At 32.4% G+C, this 16,338-nt stretch overlaps 1 pseudogene; it reads left to right on the forward strand.

Annotated features, from left to right (window-relative positions):
• Nucleotides 1–941: 941 nt before the first annotated feature.
• LOC111878603 (uncharacterized) lies at nucleotides 942–8,511 on the forward strand (annotated as a pseudogene).
• The last annotated feature ends 7,827 nt before the right edge of the window (nucleotides 8,512–16,338 follow it).

Raw genomic sequence — 16,338 nt, forward strand, 5'->3', positions numbered from 1 at the left:
TTAGGTTAAACAAAAAAATATATGTTTTATCTTATTGACATCAAGCAAATAGTGTTAGCTATTTGTAAATGTGTGTTATGTGGATGATTAGATTTTTTTTTTCTTTTTACAATAGACATGACAGTTAAAAGAATTAGGGTTAGTTGGAAGTCGGAATTGGTTGACAAAACTTTTTTGGAAGCATGTATACAAGAATTAACAAGCAATGGCCGGGAGGGTAGCGGACTAAAAGCAAGCTCATGGGCTGTGGTCGCGGAGAAATTGAAAACAAATCATAATTTTATTGTCGACTAAAAACAAATGAAAAACCGATACGACTATTTAAAAGCAAAGTATGCAGTGTGGTTAAAACTTAAAAACAAAACAAGAAATATTTATAATCCCGTTACGAATTCTTTTAACATGACTAATGAAGAATGGGAAGCGGAAGCGAAGGTACATATATACATATTTTTTAAAGTAGATTATTTTTTTACTACTTTAATACTCCCTCCGTCCCAAAATAATAGTCCACAGACAAAAAACACACGGTTTAAGAAAACATTAATTACCATTAACTTTATTAAAGGAAATGACAGTCTTACCCTTGGTTGCATTTAATTCTATGGTAGTTGCATTTAATTTTATGGTAATTTAACTAATAATGAGGGGTATTATGGTAAAAGACATATTTATTTTTAGAAGTAGACAATTATTTTGGGACAAACCAAAAAGGAAACATGGACTATTAATATGGGACGGAGGGAGTAATATTTATTAAATTTGTCAAACAGTTGAACAAGTATGTACATAAGCTGAGAAATGCACCCCTCCCTTGCCCTGAGCTTTGTACCCAACTATTTGACGGGGCGACCTCGACCGGTGCTCACAGTTGGGGGCCATCTTCGACATTACCTCATCCCAATGAAACCTTCAGTACACATGATTTTGAGGATACAGAGATGGATGAGCCAGCACCTCATGCAGATACCCCAAGCTTAACAGTACCTCAACCTACTAGTGAGGAATCATCTGGGCGGACAAAAAACAAGGGGGGCAAACGAAATGGTCCTAAAGAAACCACACTTGATGATGATTTGAAAGAAGTTGGAAAAGAGATTATCAAGGCTGTACAAGCATTCACCGAAGCAAATAATCTTGACAAGGAGATGGATGCTTGTATGGCGAAATTGACAAGCTTGGAGTGGGGAGAATATGATCCGAAATACACCACTGCTCTTATGTTATTTGCTGAAAGTGCTGGTAATAGGAAAATTTGGTTGCGCCTTAACTTGTCAACTTGTGAGTCGTGGGTAACAAATGCGGGAAAAAAGTTTGGATTAGTTGGTTGACTTTAGTATTGACATGTTACGTTTGACTTTAGTATGTTATGGTTCATTGTTTGACTTTAGTATGTTTTGGTTCATTGTTAGACATTAGTATTCCATGGTTTAGTTATGTTATGGATTGTTTTTCTTAGCTGCGGTTATGTTATATGAATTTATATGTTATGGAATGTTATGTTTTTCGTATTTACATGTTACGGTTTGTTATGTTATGGATTGTTATGTTATTGATTGTTATGTTATTGATTAAAATGTAATTTGTATTTGACATCTAACAGGACACATGGATAAAGAAGGTGACTTTTTATATTTTCTTATATTCTTGTGGTATTGGTTGATGTTGGTCCGACAAAGGCAAAGAATAATTAAAAGAATAAGAGCTAGCGAACAGGTAGCAAAGGGATATGTGTATACGCAAGATTTGATACATGGGTGTCCTATACAATGTTACGATATGATACGTCTTTCACAAGATACATTTGTACTATTATGCAATCACTTTACACAAAGAAATTGGTTGCAATCTAGTAGGACGATAAGCGTTGAAGAGAAGATGGCTATGTTTTTACATGTTATAGGACATAATGAACGTTTTCGAGCCGTTAAAGAAAGATTTCATCACTCCACACAAACGATTCATCAATGTTTTCATGAGGTCTTACGTGCAATGATGTGTTTTGCACGAGAAATTATAGTACCAACCTCGTCTAATTCAACAAGAAATACCTCAGAACGACATAGACGGCTAATGCAGCCCGGAGCAATAGGTGCACTAGATGGAACACTTGTACATGCAGTTGTGCCTGTTGATCAACAAACTCGTTATAGGGGAAGAGGAAAAGGTGAATGTTATCAAAATGTGATTGGAATTTGTAATTTTGATATGATATTCACCTTTGTATGGGCTGGATGGGAGGGCATAGCACATGATTCTAAAGTTTTGAAAGAAGTTGCATTTAACCCAAATTCCGGATTTCCATTCCCTCCACCAGGTTTGTAACGTTACTATGCGTTTTATTATCTATATTATTTATATGATAAATTTTTCATACATCTACAGATAAATATTACCTTTGTGATGCCGCATACACCAACACCCGTGGATTTATGGCTCCCTACCACAATACTAGGTATTTGTTAGCCGATTTTCGAAGAAACAGAGCTTTGACTAAGGAAGAAATGTTCAATCATGCTCATGCACAACTTAGAAATTACATTGAACGTGCTTATGGTGTATTGAAGGCGAGATTTCCAATTTTAAAACAAATGACTCCTTATCCTTTTCCAGTGCAAAGAGACATAGTCATTTCTTGTGTTGCGGTCCATAATTTTATAAGAAAATACGATATTGAAGATGAATTATTTACGAACTTTGAACAAAACACTATGGTTACTCATAATGTGGGTGGTGGAGGAAATGAGGGTCAAAACATAGAAGGCATAGAATGGGGTTCCGAAGCCGTTAACTATATGACTAATTTGCGTGACCAGATTGCTAATCAGTTACTTTCAAATGGTTCACGTTAAACGGTGTACTTTTTTTATTATGTATGACAATTTGTATTTGGATTTTGTATTACACTTTGTATTTTGATTTTAATTGATGTATGTTTAATTTGGATTTCATATGTTAATTTGTGGTTTTATAATTTTTTTTATCCAGCACAAGAGACGACACAAGGGTAATATGGTCATTTTTTCATTCAGTACAACCATTCAGATAAATAATCAAACAGCATAAACTCAGGGGCTGTTTGATATACGTCTGACCGAGTCGGGTCAGACGTATTTGGCTGACTCGGTCAGCTGAGGTTGTTTGTTAAACCAAATTAGGCTGGCTGACTCGGTAAGAGAAGTCTGGGCGAGAAAGCTGAGAATCGATCGCTGACTGTGAATCTTTTCCTAATTTGCCCTTGTCTTACCGTTCCTTCTCTCCCTTTCTTTCACTCCTGGTTTCAACCATTTTGAATGATGCCTCCTTTAAAACGATCGATGAGAGTATTTTAGGTTAAGGATAAAATAAGTTTCCCTGGAACTTTTAATTGCAGGTTCAACAACAGAAAACAACGCATCCTCCATTATTGTTGTGTCGCTGAAGAGAAGAAACAGATCCATGTTTCTGAAAATGGCAAAGCTGGTCCCTGAAGCTCTTCATGTTGACATAACCTACCATAATACTAATTTATATCAAATAAAAATTGTTCATTATTAAAAACACCAAAAAGAAAAAGGGTGTTTGTGAATGGATAAATAAACTAGAAAATGTTTTATAGTTTTTTTATTTAAGTTTCATGTACATCTTGTATGCTAGTAATTACTTTTTTTTTTTAATTTTTGGATTTATTTTTCAGCAATTTCACCCATCACTATCAGCATGGTAAAATGGTCATTTTTTATCAGTCAGCACAATCAGTCAGATGTACAATCAAACAATATGGTTTCTTACTCAGTCACGATTTCTTACCCATACAGATATTTCCCAGTCAGCACTTTCTCAATCAGCAACTATCAAACGGCTCCTCAGTCAGATATGAACTCAGTCAGCATTTCTAACCCAGTCAGCTCTAACCCTGTCAGCAACTATCAAACGACCCCTAAGAAACCAGGTTGTTTGATTGTACATCTAACTGAATGTGTTGACTTATGAAAAATGACCATTTTACCCTCATCTTCTTCACACCATTATCACTGCATCATCATCTTCTTCACCGTACTTTAACCTCTATTATCACACATCTTGAACCCCCTCTGTAACCCCATCCATCCATAAAACCCCTTACCTACACCATTCCACCCTTATCTCCATATCAACTATCAAAAATCAACTGAATTCAAAAGGACATAGAAGATCTTAACATCAATCATAAAGCAATCATTTGTTTATGAGCAAAATCAATATTCAACAGAAAAAAAAAAAAAAAATATGTATCTTAACATCAATCAGAAATCGTTTGTTTATGGACATAAAAGATCTTAACATCAATTAGAAACCATTCCATAAAAAATGAACTTCAAAATCAACATTCAACAACAAAAATCAACAAAAATGAACATTTAACAGCAAAATCAGCATTTAACAAATATGTATGATGTATCTATGAATTCAACAGCAAAAACATCTTTGCAAAAGCTAAAGTTTGAATCCAACAAATTAAAGTATGAAAGCAAATCAATCAACTAACTAGCAAATCAAAAAAGTCAATAAGCAAGATAACAAATCAATTCCCTTAACAAATATCAGAATGCAAATTCTGCACCATATTTATCTTTCAAACAAAAATTCTGCACTAGATTTCTACGGAAAAAAAATCTGCATCAAATTTAAGAATCTCAATGTGAATAGAGAAAAAGACACGCAATACAACATTAGATCACAGGGCAAGGGCAGGCAAAGGCAGAAGGTGATCAGCGCAACTCGACATACACCAGCCCTAGAGCTCGGATGTCGAGTTGGGCTTGCCATCACTAGTTGTGGTGGTAGAGGATAGAGAGTCTCTCTTCTCTTCCTCTTTTTGGTACCGCACTCCTTCTCTTCTCAACTCAGGCAAATCCTTGAAAGTTGAAACTGAGGGTGGTTCGATTGAAATGGAGCTCAATGCCACTCCCAAGAGCCTTACTCTAATTGTAAATTTGTTTGTGCAGATGATACACTGTGGACAGGAAGTCCAGGTAACTACACAAATCCAGATGCCCCAAAAGCACTATCCGAGGTCCGAAAACTTGTGGACGACGGAAACTATGCCGAAGCTACTACTGCTGCCGTCAAATTATCCGGCGAACCCTCCGCCGTATGCTTCTTCATTTACTTTTTTAATTGATGCACAAACTTTCCTTCCTTTTATAACTTGAATGTAAATACAATCTAATCTCTCTTCTCTTTCTCTCTCAGGCGTACCAGCTTGTGGGCGATATCAATCTCGAATTCGACAACACTGCTGCTGCCTACGACGCGACAACGTATCAACGAGAGCTTGACCTAAACACCGCTACAGTAAAAGTAGGGTACTCCATTGGAGAAGTTGAATTCACGAGGGAATATTTCGCCTCATTCCCTGATCAACTCATCGTCTCCAAAGTTTCTGCAAACAAATCAGGTTCTTTGTCTTTCACTGTATCTCTTAATAGCCAGCTACCTCATCGTTCATCTGTGAATGCTCAAAATCAGATCGTTATGGAAAGAGCCGAAAATGACGATAACTCTGAGTCAATTAAGTTTTCTGCTATCCTTGATTTGCGAATTAGCGATGGAATCGGCACCATAACTGTTACAGAAGACAACAAAATTAAGGTCGTAGGATGTGATTGGGGTGTCATACTTTTAGCTGCATCATCTTCATTTGAAAGCCCTTTCGCTAAGCCTTCTGATTCAACGAAAAACCCTACATCTGAGGCTTTGAATACTTTAAATTCGGTCAAGGATTTTTCATATGAACAACTTTACACTCGTCACTTGGATGATTATCAGAAACTTTTTCATCGTGTCTCGATTGATCTTTCGAAAACCGATTCAGAAGATGTGACAGAGAACATGGTGGCAACATCAGAGAGGGTGAAATCTTTCAAAACAGATGAAGATCCTTCGTTGATCGAGCTGCTATTCCAATACGGTCGTTATCTTCTTATTTCATGTTCAAGACCTGGAACTCAGCCTGCAAACCTTCAGGGTATATGGAATGATAAAGTCACACCACCATGGGAGTAAGCTATTCCATTCCGAATCCGACCTTTTTGTTTACAAAATGGAAATTAAAACCATTTATATTGTCTTATATATATTTTCAGTGGTGCACCTCACTTGAACATCAATCTTCAAATGAATTACTGGCCTTCACTTTCCTGCAACCTCCATGAATGCCAAGAGCCTTTGTTCGATTACATTGAATCACTTTCTGTAAACGGAACCAAAACCGCAACAGTAAGACGACTTTGAACTTTCTATTTTCTTATTATGAAAAAGCGCCAAAATAGTAAATGACTAATTTACCCCTATGCTAAAGGTAAACTACGAGACAAACGGGTGGGTTGCACACCAAGTATCGGATATATGGGCCAAAACATCACCTGATCGTGGTGAAGCTGTATGGGCTTTATGGCCCATGGGTGGAGCATGGCTTTGTACCCATTTATGGGAACATTATATACTTATACAATGAACAAAGTAAGACCCTCGGTTTTTTTTTTTTTTTTTTTTTTTTTTTTTTTTTTTTTTTTTTTGTTATCTTCACATATATTAATATATATGCTGACTTTGGTTGAAAAAAAGGATTTTTTAGCAACAAAAGCATACCCGTTGCTAGAAGGATGTGTTTCTTTTCTTTTGGACTGGTTGATTGAAGGGAAAGAAGAAATTCTTCAAACTAACCCATCAACTTCACCCGAACATATGTTCACTACACCTGATCGTAAACCAGCTGGTGTCAGCCATTCAACCACCATGGACGTGTCGATCATTCAAGAAGTCTTTTCTGCAATTGTATTTGCTGCTAAGGTATAACACATAACACAGTACAACTTGTTCTGTCTTGTCATGAATTGTTGACATGAATTGCTCTGTGTGACAAATGAATGGTTGGAAACAAACAAGTTTTGGGAAAAGGTGAAGATGATTTGATCAAGAAAGTTGTTGAAGCTCAAGGGAGACTTGAGCCAACAAAAATTGGTAAAGATGGTTCCATTATGGAATGCACGGAGGATTTTGAAGATCCAGATGTGCATCACCGCCATATTTCACACCTATTTGGGCTGTTTCCCGGGCATACAATAACGGTTGAGAAAACACCGGATCTATGTACAGCTGCTGATGTCATTCATAATAAAAGAGGTGCTACTATATCGCATTTTATGATAAAGTAACGAAAAAAAAGGAAGGTCATATCATAATATCAATAATAAAATGACCATCTTTTCAACAATCGTTACAAAATACGAACTTATTTAGCGGGAAAAAAGGTTTTTTAGTAATATTTATTGCAAATTGACATAAATTTTTGCAAAGATATAATTTTAGTTCTTCAAATTAAAAAATAAAAAAATTAAAAAATTAAAAATAAAAATAAAAAACTCGTGAAATTGACTAACTTAGGAAAACTTGATAAGGTATTTGGTTTCTCCTAGAAAGATTGTGGGTTTAAGTCTTTTTAATTGAAAAAGAAACAATGTTTAAAGAAACTACATGTATGATTGAAAATATAATCATGTTATGTTTGTAAAAATTGAAAATATAATCTTATAGTATTATAAATTGATAAATATCAAACATTATTTACGTGATTCAACATTTTTACTTAAAAATGAGAGGAGGGTCCTGGGTGGTCAACTACATGGAAAGCGGCTTCGTGGGCCCGACTTCACAACAGTGACCATGCGTACTGAATGGTCAAACATTTGTTTGACTTGGTTGACCCTGAAAACGAAGCCAACTATGAAGGTGGACTTTATAGTAATTTATTCACCGCATATCCGCCTTTCCAAATCGATGGCAACTTCGGGTAATTACAGATTACCATATTTTACATATGTTTGCCGAATAATCTATAATTAATAAACTATTGAATGGATAAATGATGTATGTCTGGAGATAATGAAATTGTACTTGTTGATGTACAGTTTCAGTGCAGCTATAGCAGAGATGGTGATCCAAAGCACCGTGAATGATATTTACTTGCTTCCGGCACTTCCTAAAGATAAATGGGGGAGTGGATCGGTGAAAGGTCTAAAGGCACGTGGGAATGTAACTGTGAGTGTTTCATGGAATGATGGAGGTCTGAATGGGTTCAAACTTTGGTCCCCAAATGACAACAATTTAAAGGCGATGGAAAGTGAAAGTGTCACAAGAACTATACATTACAATGAAATGAGTGTCATGGCGAAAATGTTGAAAGGAAAAGTATATACTTTTGATAAGGAACTACAATTCATAAAGGCAGATTGAATTCTTTGTTAAATTCATCAAGTATTTTCTATAAATAAATAGTATATTTGTTCAATTTGACAAGTATTCAATAATGTGTATTTGTGTTTATATGTTATATGGTTGATGGCTTTTAAAAGTTTTATAAATCATATTGCACATGTATTTGGATGGTTAACACATACATGAGAATGGCTATAAGTCTCACATATTTGAGTAAATGCTATTATGCTTCTTAAACAATGGAAATGGGATAAGGTGCACGGCATTGTCTTAGACTTTTAGTTACTTATGTTTTTAATACGTGTGTCTTTTAACAAATGTTTATGTGTTCATTTTATGATATGAAATTATGAACTTAGTAGGCGACATTCCACCAATGTAACAGACACTTCACCTCCTTGAAATCTTCCTTCCTCAATACTTTAGGCAAGTTAGCAATATGGTTCATGTCCCTCAAGACTTTAGGCAAGTTAGCAATATGGTTCATGTCCCTTACGCAGCATAAATACATGTGGCAACGTCCACGACCAATAGGACTTCAGGATCGAGGTCTTTTTCATCTAGAGCAATATAATCATCGTTAGACTACCTTCTATTTTCATGTTTTGGAGTTACTCCCTAAAACCGTGCCCGCATAGGATTCATTCCCCTGCTTCTCAACATTTTGTGTGAACTTAACAACATTAAGACCGTTCTTGCCTTTGTTACCCACCCATACCGGCTTTTGCACTATCTTCGATCTCTCAAATTGAACAGATGACACCTAAAATTGTCAATCAATCTATTCTTATCTTTACTCGTAGAAATTGAATGAAAGCAATTTGATCGTTTCAAAGGAACATATACAACCAATCTGACTGCTCGCATAACTTCCATAGTTTCATCCACCAACTTAAAACTAGGGTTCGGTTTGCTTATTTTCGAATAAATCTTCTATGACCACTATTAGAAAAAAAGATGGATTTTCTACTTATATTTTCGAGGAAAAAGAATTTATCGGGATTTCCCACACATTAACGAGGATATTCCTAGAAAAAACTAGAAAGTTGATTTCCTCAAAGTTTCTAGAAAAGACATTTTCTAAAATCTTTATAAATACTTAACTTTCCTGGATATTTCCTCATTAATATTTTTTAACAATTTTGTTATGAAAAAATAAATCATATCGTTTTTAAGCAGAAAGATAAAAAAATGACTTTATAAATACATTCATTTATCCTTACTTTTCCTAGGAATTTATAAATACTTCATTTTCTTCGACATTCCCTTGGTATTTGTGAGGAATTTCATCGGAATGAGAAATTTCATAGGAACTTGCTTATAAATGATCATTTTATAAATACACTTGCTCGTTACTTAAATGAATTGAAACCTCACAAGTTGGCTATAACAACCCGTATTTTTCATAAAATATTTCACATTAAATTCTGGAAAATATAAGAGTAATTCACATTGTTTACAAAACCAGAATTTAAAAAATATTTCCAAAAGTATTTCAATAAACAAATATGGGTGTACCAATCATATCCTAACGACAATTCAAGAAATAAGAATAATACATGAAACAAAAGTTCAGTCCAAGTTCTTGATGCATCTAGGTCCACTATCTCTATGATTTGCTATTGAAACCTGTAAACAAATGGAAACAATATATATCAGACGACAACAAGTCTGGTGAGTTATAATTTAACATAACATATATAAAATCATTCATTTGTTAATGTACTTCACAACGTAACCAGTCAAATAAGTGACCATGCATCTTTACTCTTAACGGTAGACAATTAATCGGTCTTTATCATCTCTAAAGTTTCCATACAAAACTCTAGACATTCTCCTTTATTGCAATACCTAATTTTCACTCAATACATACATATACACATAACATTCACATAACACATTTTATCCAACATGTCTCTATCTAACGATGATGTAATTTACATTCACATATTCATTTCCACATACTATAACATCAATCAAGTATGACCCACCTCTTTGAAGACAATGACAGCCAACTTCCAAGCTTCTTCAAACCTTCTTATGGAGAACTCCAACTCCACTTTTGCCACCACCCTTACAATCCATATATATTAAGCTCCTTTTTAAACAAAACTTAACCTATTAAGATCTCAATAACATTTCTAGCCAAAATCTCATATTTTGGGTGGAACTCCTTATTGACAATCTTTTTTCAATGAACCTGTTAAACTACTCTAATCAAGCTTTTCAACACTTAATATAACAAGTTCGTAACACACATTAACCATTTCATGATTTTCCAAAGTTAAGGTTTCTAACCATAATAATCAAAACATGAATTTAGCCTTAGAACTTCCATAGAAATCATGTATTAAGCTTCTCAACATATGATTAAACGTTACTAACAAGTTATTCATGACTAATCTTGCATAACTAGCTCAAATCACCAAAACACCATTAAAGCCCTAAAAAGCTTGAAAATTGAGAAGATTGTAACTCAAAGAGCTTCTAATACTCAAACCTTGCTACAATCACCCTTCATCTCCCTAAGAACTTTCTTCAAGCTCAAAATTGTTGGAGCCTCGCTCTAGAGTGTTGGGGTGTGTTTGAGAGAAAATGAGCCCTAAAATATCTATTAATATATCTCTAAACTACGTTGTGACTACATCGTGATACACATATACCACATCGTGGTAATGTTGCCTACAAATTACAACGAAATCTTGCCTAAATCACCACCTCAACCACCACACTGCGGTAAGCCTCTCACCCCACCATGGTGGAGTTGGAATCAACTTTTCCATTCATTTTTTAATGCATTTCCAACCTAACCTTATATATATATATATATATATATATATATATATATATATATATATATATATATATATATATATATATATGATCAAATGAGAACACCAAAAAGGTTGAGAACGCGACAACAGTTCTAGACCAACCAATTTATAAGGTTAAGTTACTAATTTAATATTTAAATTAAATTGCAACTCCTAAAATGTAGGGATAATGATTTTAGTTACTTAAAACTTTCATTTAATTTAAATATTTTCGGTATTTTAAAATATACCAAAAAGATACTTAGGTAATTTTATCAGCTTGATCCTTAAAATCAACCACCATCATCTCTCACGTCTCTATAGCTATGCTCATGACTTTTTGAAGAGAACCCTAATTCATATGTCTTCTGCACTGATCAAGCAACCCTGCATTCGTCAAAAAAAATAGTGATTTAATGTATATTCATTTGTAAATAAGAATATTTATTTGTGATTACATGTATTCATTTGTGAAAAAATGATAAAATTTTAGAAATTTTTTTATCTTAAATTGATGAAAAAAACATTGAATTCATGTTTGATGTGTACTATTTGTAAATAGAAGTATATATTTATTGGTGATTGTAAATAAAATTTAATCATTTGTGACGGAGCACGAATCTATTTCTTATATTAGTTTTTGAACAAAAACATTATTTGTGAATACAAATATATTTATTTGTGATTGAAGTTGTATTCACTTCTTTTTGAAAAGAAAAAAAAACGTAAGTTATTAATTTTAGGGAAAGTGATAAAAAAATATTTTTTTTCATCTATTAACTAAAAATATTATTAATTTTTTAAGTAACTAAAATCATTATCCCTAGATTTAGAAGTTGCAATTTAATTCAAATATTAAATTTATAAATTGGTTGGTCCAGAACTGTTCTCGCGTTCTCAATAATATTTTAGGTGTTTTCATTTGATCATTTCTCTCTCTCTCTCTCTCTCTCTCTCTGTATATATATATATATATATATATATATATATATATATATATATATATATATATATATATATATATATATATATGTATATATATATATAAGCTAGTCGGCGGACTAGGATCAAATGATTAATCGGCTATGCGGAGATTAACCGGGTACCATTAATTACTAAATTGTTGAATTTTAAAAATAATATCATATCAAAGTTCGTAAATACCACTAATATGATAACAAAATAGCATAATATGAATAATACAACACTAATCATGCCTCAAATAATTTTCATTGAGATAAAACTTCTTCAAAATGTAAAAATTTCATCGTTTTATAATGTTTCACTCATTATGTATGCAATGATTAATCACTAGGCGCTATTTAATTGGTTGAGTAGCGACATGAGAGTGTTAGCGATAGACACGTCGAATATGACCGGGAACGAGCTTCAAATTATTTGGATGATGAAGGAGAACGTCAAAAAACGTTACGCTAATCATTTTTAATTTCTAGTTTTTTTAAGTTTTTAATCGTTTGATGTGTGTTTTTTTTAAGTTGTAGGTTTAATATTTCTAATTTGTTTTTCTAAATTTTTAGGTTTATTTTTAAGTTATGCAATGTGATGGTACTTTTATTTTCAATTAATGAAATATTATCTTTATTTAAAACAATAAAGTTTTTATTTATTAAAAGAAAAACACACACACACACACACACACAACCTAAGTGCGGCACCGTTGTTTGGGTGTGACAACAAACCACACTTTAATGGTAAAGTGGTGCCTACGTGGCAGTGTGACAAAATGAAAGAGTGTGACACCACTCCCTCCAATCTTACAGACAAAAGATATACATCACGAAAAACTACATCATTACTCTATAGAAATTTGTCTCTCAAAAACACAAATCCCGATAAGGTATTTTATGTTGTTATCACGAAAAACTACATGTTTTTTAATCGAGCTGAATGTTGTGCTCTATAGTTATGCTAATATTACAAATATGTATGCCAATGACATCAACATAATATCATGTAGGGCAACATTTTTTTTCTTTTGGGAAAATGACTGGTAAGGGTAATGAAGTATTATACTTGTACAAAAAATACCATTGAACTTTTTTTTGTACACATATCACCAATCAACTATAACTTTTGTACACATATGACCATTAAACTTCACCTTTGTTCAAAAAAATACCATTATGTTACCGGTAATAGTAGCTCACCAGCCACGTAACATGCCACGTGGCATGCCATGTGGCTGCTGACGTGGATTTTATTGTATATTATGTAAACATTATACCATTAAACTATTTTTTGTACACATTATACCATTAAACATTTTTTTTTGTACATTTTACCATTAAACTTTTTGTACACATTTTACCATTAATCTTATATAATTTATTCAAAAAATATCATTTCAACAAATACATATTTTTACATAAAATGGGTTTTCCATCACCTATTGTGACTCCCTGATTTTGTAAGGTTTTGGGGAAACGATTTGTTTTTTACAATGATACTAATGACTTTCTTTTACAACTACATTGTGAATTTATGTTGGTCATACATCAATTGAAACCCACAAGGTTTGAACTTGAGACTTTTATCTGGAACGGCGAAGAAATACTCAATTGTTCATTATTTTAGCTAATGTCTAGTAAACATATTCTTATAAGTCATTTTCTTAGGATACTATGTTTGAGGCACACTTATAAACTCATGAAACATTTTGTACATGTTACCTTATTATAATCTCCCCTCTTCTTGATTATGGTTGATGATTAAAAAAGTGCATTGAAATTATGTCGTTGTTTACCGATAGGAAAATGACTTATAATGATAAGTTTACTAAATTTTAGAAAATCAGTAAAATCCGTATCAGGTGATGGGAAACCTACTTTTATGTAATGATATGTATTTTTTGAAATGATATTTTTTCAATAAATTATATAACATTAATGGTAAAATGTGTATAAAAAAAAGTTTAATGGTGAAATGTGTACAAAAAAAAAAAGTTTAATGGTATAATGTGTACAAAAAATAGTTTAATGGTATAATGTGTACATAATAAACAGTAAAATCCACGTCAGCAGCCACATGGCATGCCACGTGGCATGCTACGTGGCTAATGACCTATTATTATCGGTAGTATAATGGTATTTTTTGAACAAATGTGAAGTTTAATGGTCATATGTGTACAAAAGCTATATTTGATTGGTGATATGTGTACAAAAAAAGTTCAATGGTGTAATTGTCAATTTCTTATAATTTTCATTTTCATAAATTTAAAATCCACATTTCAGTAAGATTTATATATATAAGGTAGGTCATTCTATTTAATTTAGTAATAAATGTTCTATAATTTTTCAAATCTCCTATATTATATATTAAATTACTTACTTTATTTATTATATCTTTTATATTTACGTAAAATTATTACTTTAAAAAATATGTAATTCTTATAACTTTAAATTAAATTTGGTTTTTAATAAACTCGTGTAATACACGTGCCTCACACCTAGTATATATATATTAACTCTATTAAATTTTGAGGAGTAATGAACACCTACCAAATGATTCCCAACATGCAAATCTTACCTAGAAAATAAGTGTGTTACTAAACACCCGCTAAATCATTCTTATTATCTAAATTATACAAAATGAAAAAGCAATCAAATAAAAAAATAAAGCAAAAACATAAAACCAAAAGGAAAAACAAAAAGGCAAAAATAATCTAAATCTAAAATAAGAGGTGTTTGGGTAATTAATGGGGATGAATTTGGTAAAATAATTTTAAAAGGGAAAAAGGTTGATGAGTAAATGATGAGAATGAATTTGGTAAAATAAATTTAAAAGAAAATGTCCATCGGTTAAAGTTGAAACAAAATTTTATTTGATTTACATTAGGTATGGTGTATATGGTAACTTAGGACTTTTTTTATAAAAAGTTTCAAATAAAAAAGCTTAGTTTATCGTATAGAAATTGCTTCCTTTCGGTTTCGTAGGAGACGCGGACAAAGTTTTATCGTTTTATGTGCACAGAATCTAGTGGGAAAACTTGCTGACATACGACGGGACCAAACCTAAGAACATCACAATATATAAGGGAAAACTTGACTTGTAATGGTAACAAAGTATTAGACTTGTATAAAAAATACCATTGAACTTTTTTTGTACACATATCACCAATCAACTATAGCTTTTGTACACATATGACTATTAAACTTCACCTTTGTTCAAAAAATATCATTATAATACCGATAATAATAGGTCATTAGCCACGTAGCATGCCACGTGGCATGCCATGTGGCTGCTGACGTGGATTTTACTGTTTATTATGTACACATTATACCATTAAACTATTTTTTGTACACATTATACCATTAAACTTTTTTTTGTACATATTTTACCATTAAACTTTTTTTGTACACATTTTACCATTAATGTTATATAATTTATTGAAAAAAATATCATTTCAAAAAGTACATATCATTACATAAAAGTAGGTTTCCCATCACCTGATGCGGATTTTACTGATTTTCTAAAATTTAGTAAACTTATCATTATAAGTCATTTTCCTACCGGTAAACAATGACATAATTTCAATGCACTTTTTTAATCATCAACCATAATCAAGAAGAGATGGGATTATAATAAGGTAACATGTACAAAATGTTTCATGAGTTTATAAGTGTGCCTCAAACATAGTTTCCTAAGAAAATGACTTATAAGAATATGTTAATTTACTAGACATTAACTAAAATAATGAACAATTGAGTATTTCTTCGCCGCTCCAGATAAAAGTCTCAAGTTCAAACCTTGTGGGTTTCAATTGATGTATGACCAACATAAATTCACAATGTAGTTGTAAAAGAAAGTCATTAGTATCATTGTAAAAAACAAACCGTTTCTCCCAAACCTTACAAAATCAGGGAGTCACAATAGGTGATGGAAAACCCATTTTATGTAAAAATATGTATTTTTTGAAATGATATTTTTTGAATAAATTATATAAGATTAATGGTAAAATGTGTACAAAAAGTTTAATGGTAAAATGTACACAAAAAATGTTTAATGGTATAATGTGTACATAATATACAATAAAATTCACGTCAGCAGCCACATGGCATGCCACGTGGTATGTTACGTGGCTGGTGACCTACTATTACCGGTAATATAATGGTATTTTTTGAACAAAAGTGAAGTTTAATGGTCATATGTGTACAAAAGCTATAGTTGATTGGTGATATGTGTACAAAAAAAAAGTTCAATGGTATTTTTTGTACAAGTCTAATACTTCGTTACCCTTACCAATCATTTTTCCCAATATATAAAAGTT

This window comes from Lactuca sativa, chromosome 5 (genome assembly GCF_002870075.4).
Source record: "Lactuca sativa cultivar Salinas chromosome 5, Lsat_Salinas_v11, whole genome shotgun sequence".
NCBI classification, from domain to species: Eukaryota; Viridiplantae; Streptophyta; class Magnoliopsida; order Asterales; family Asteraceae; genus Lactuca; species Lactuca sativa.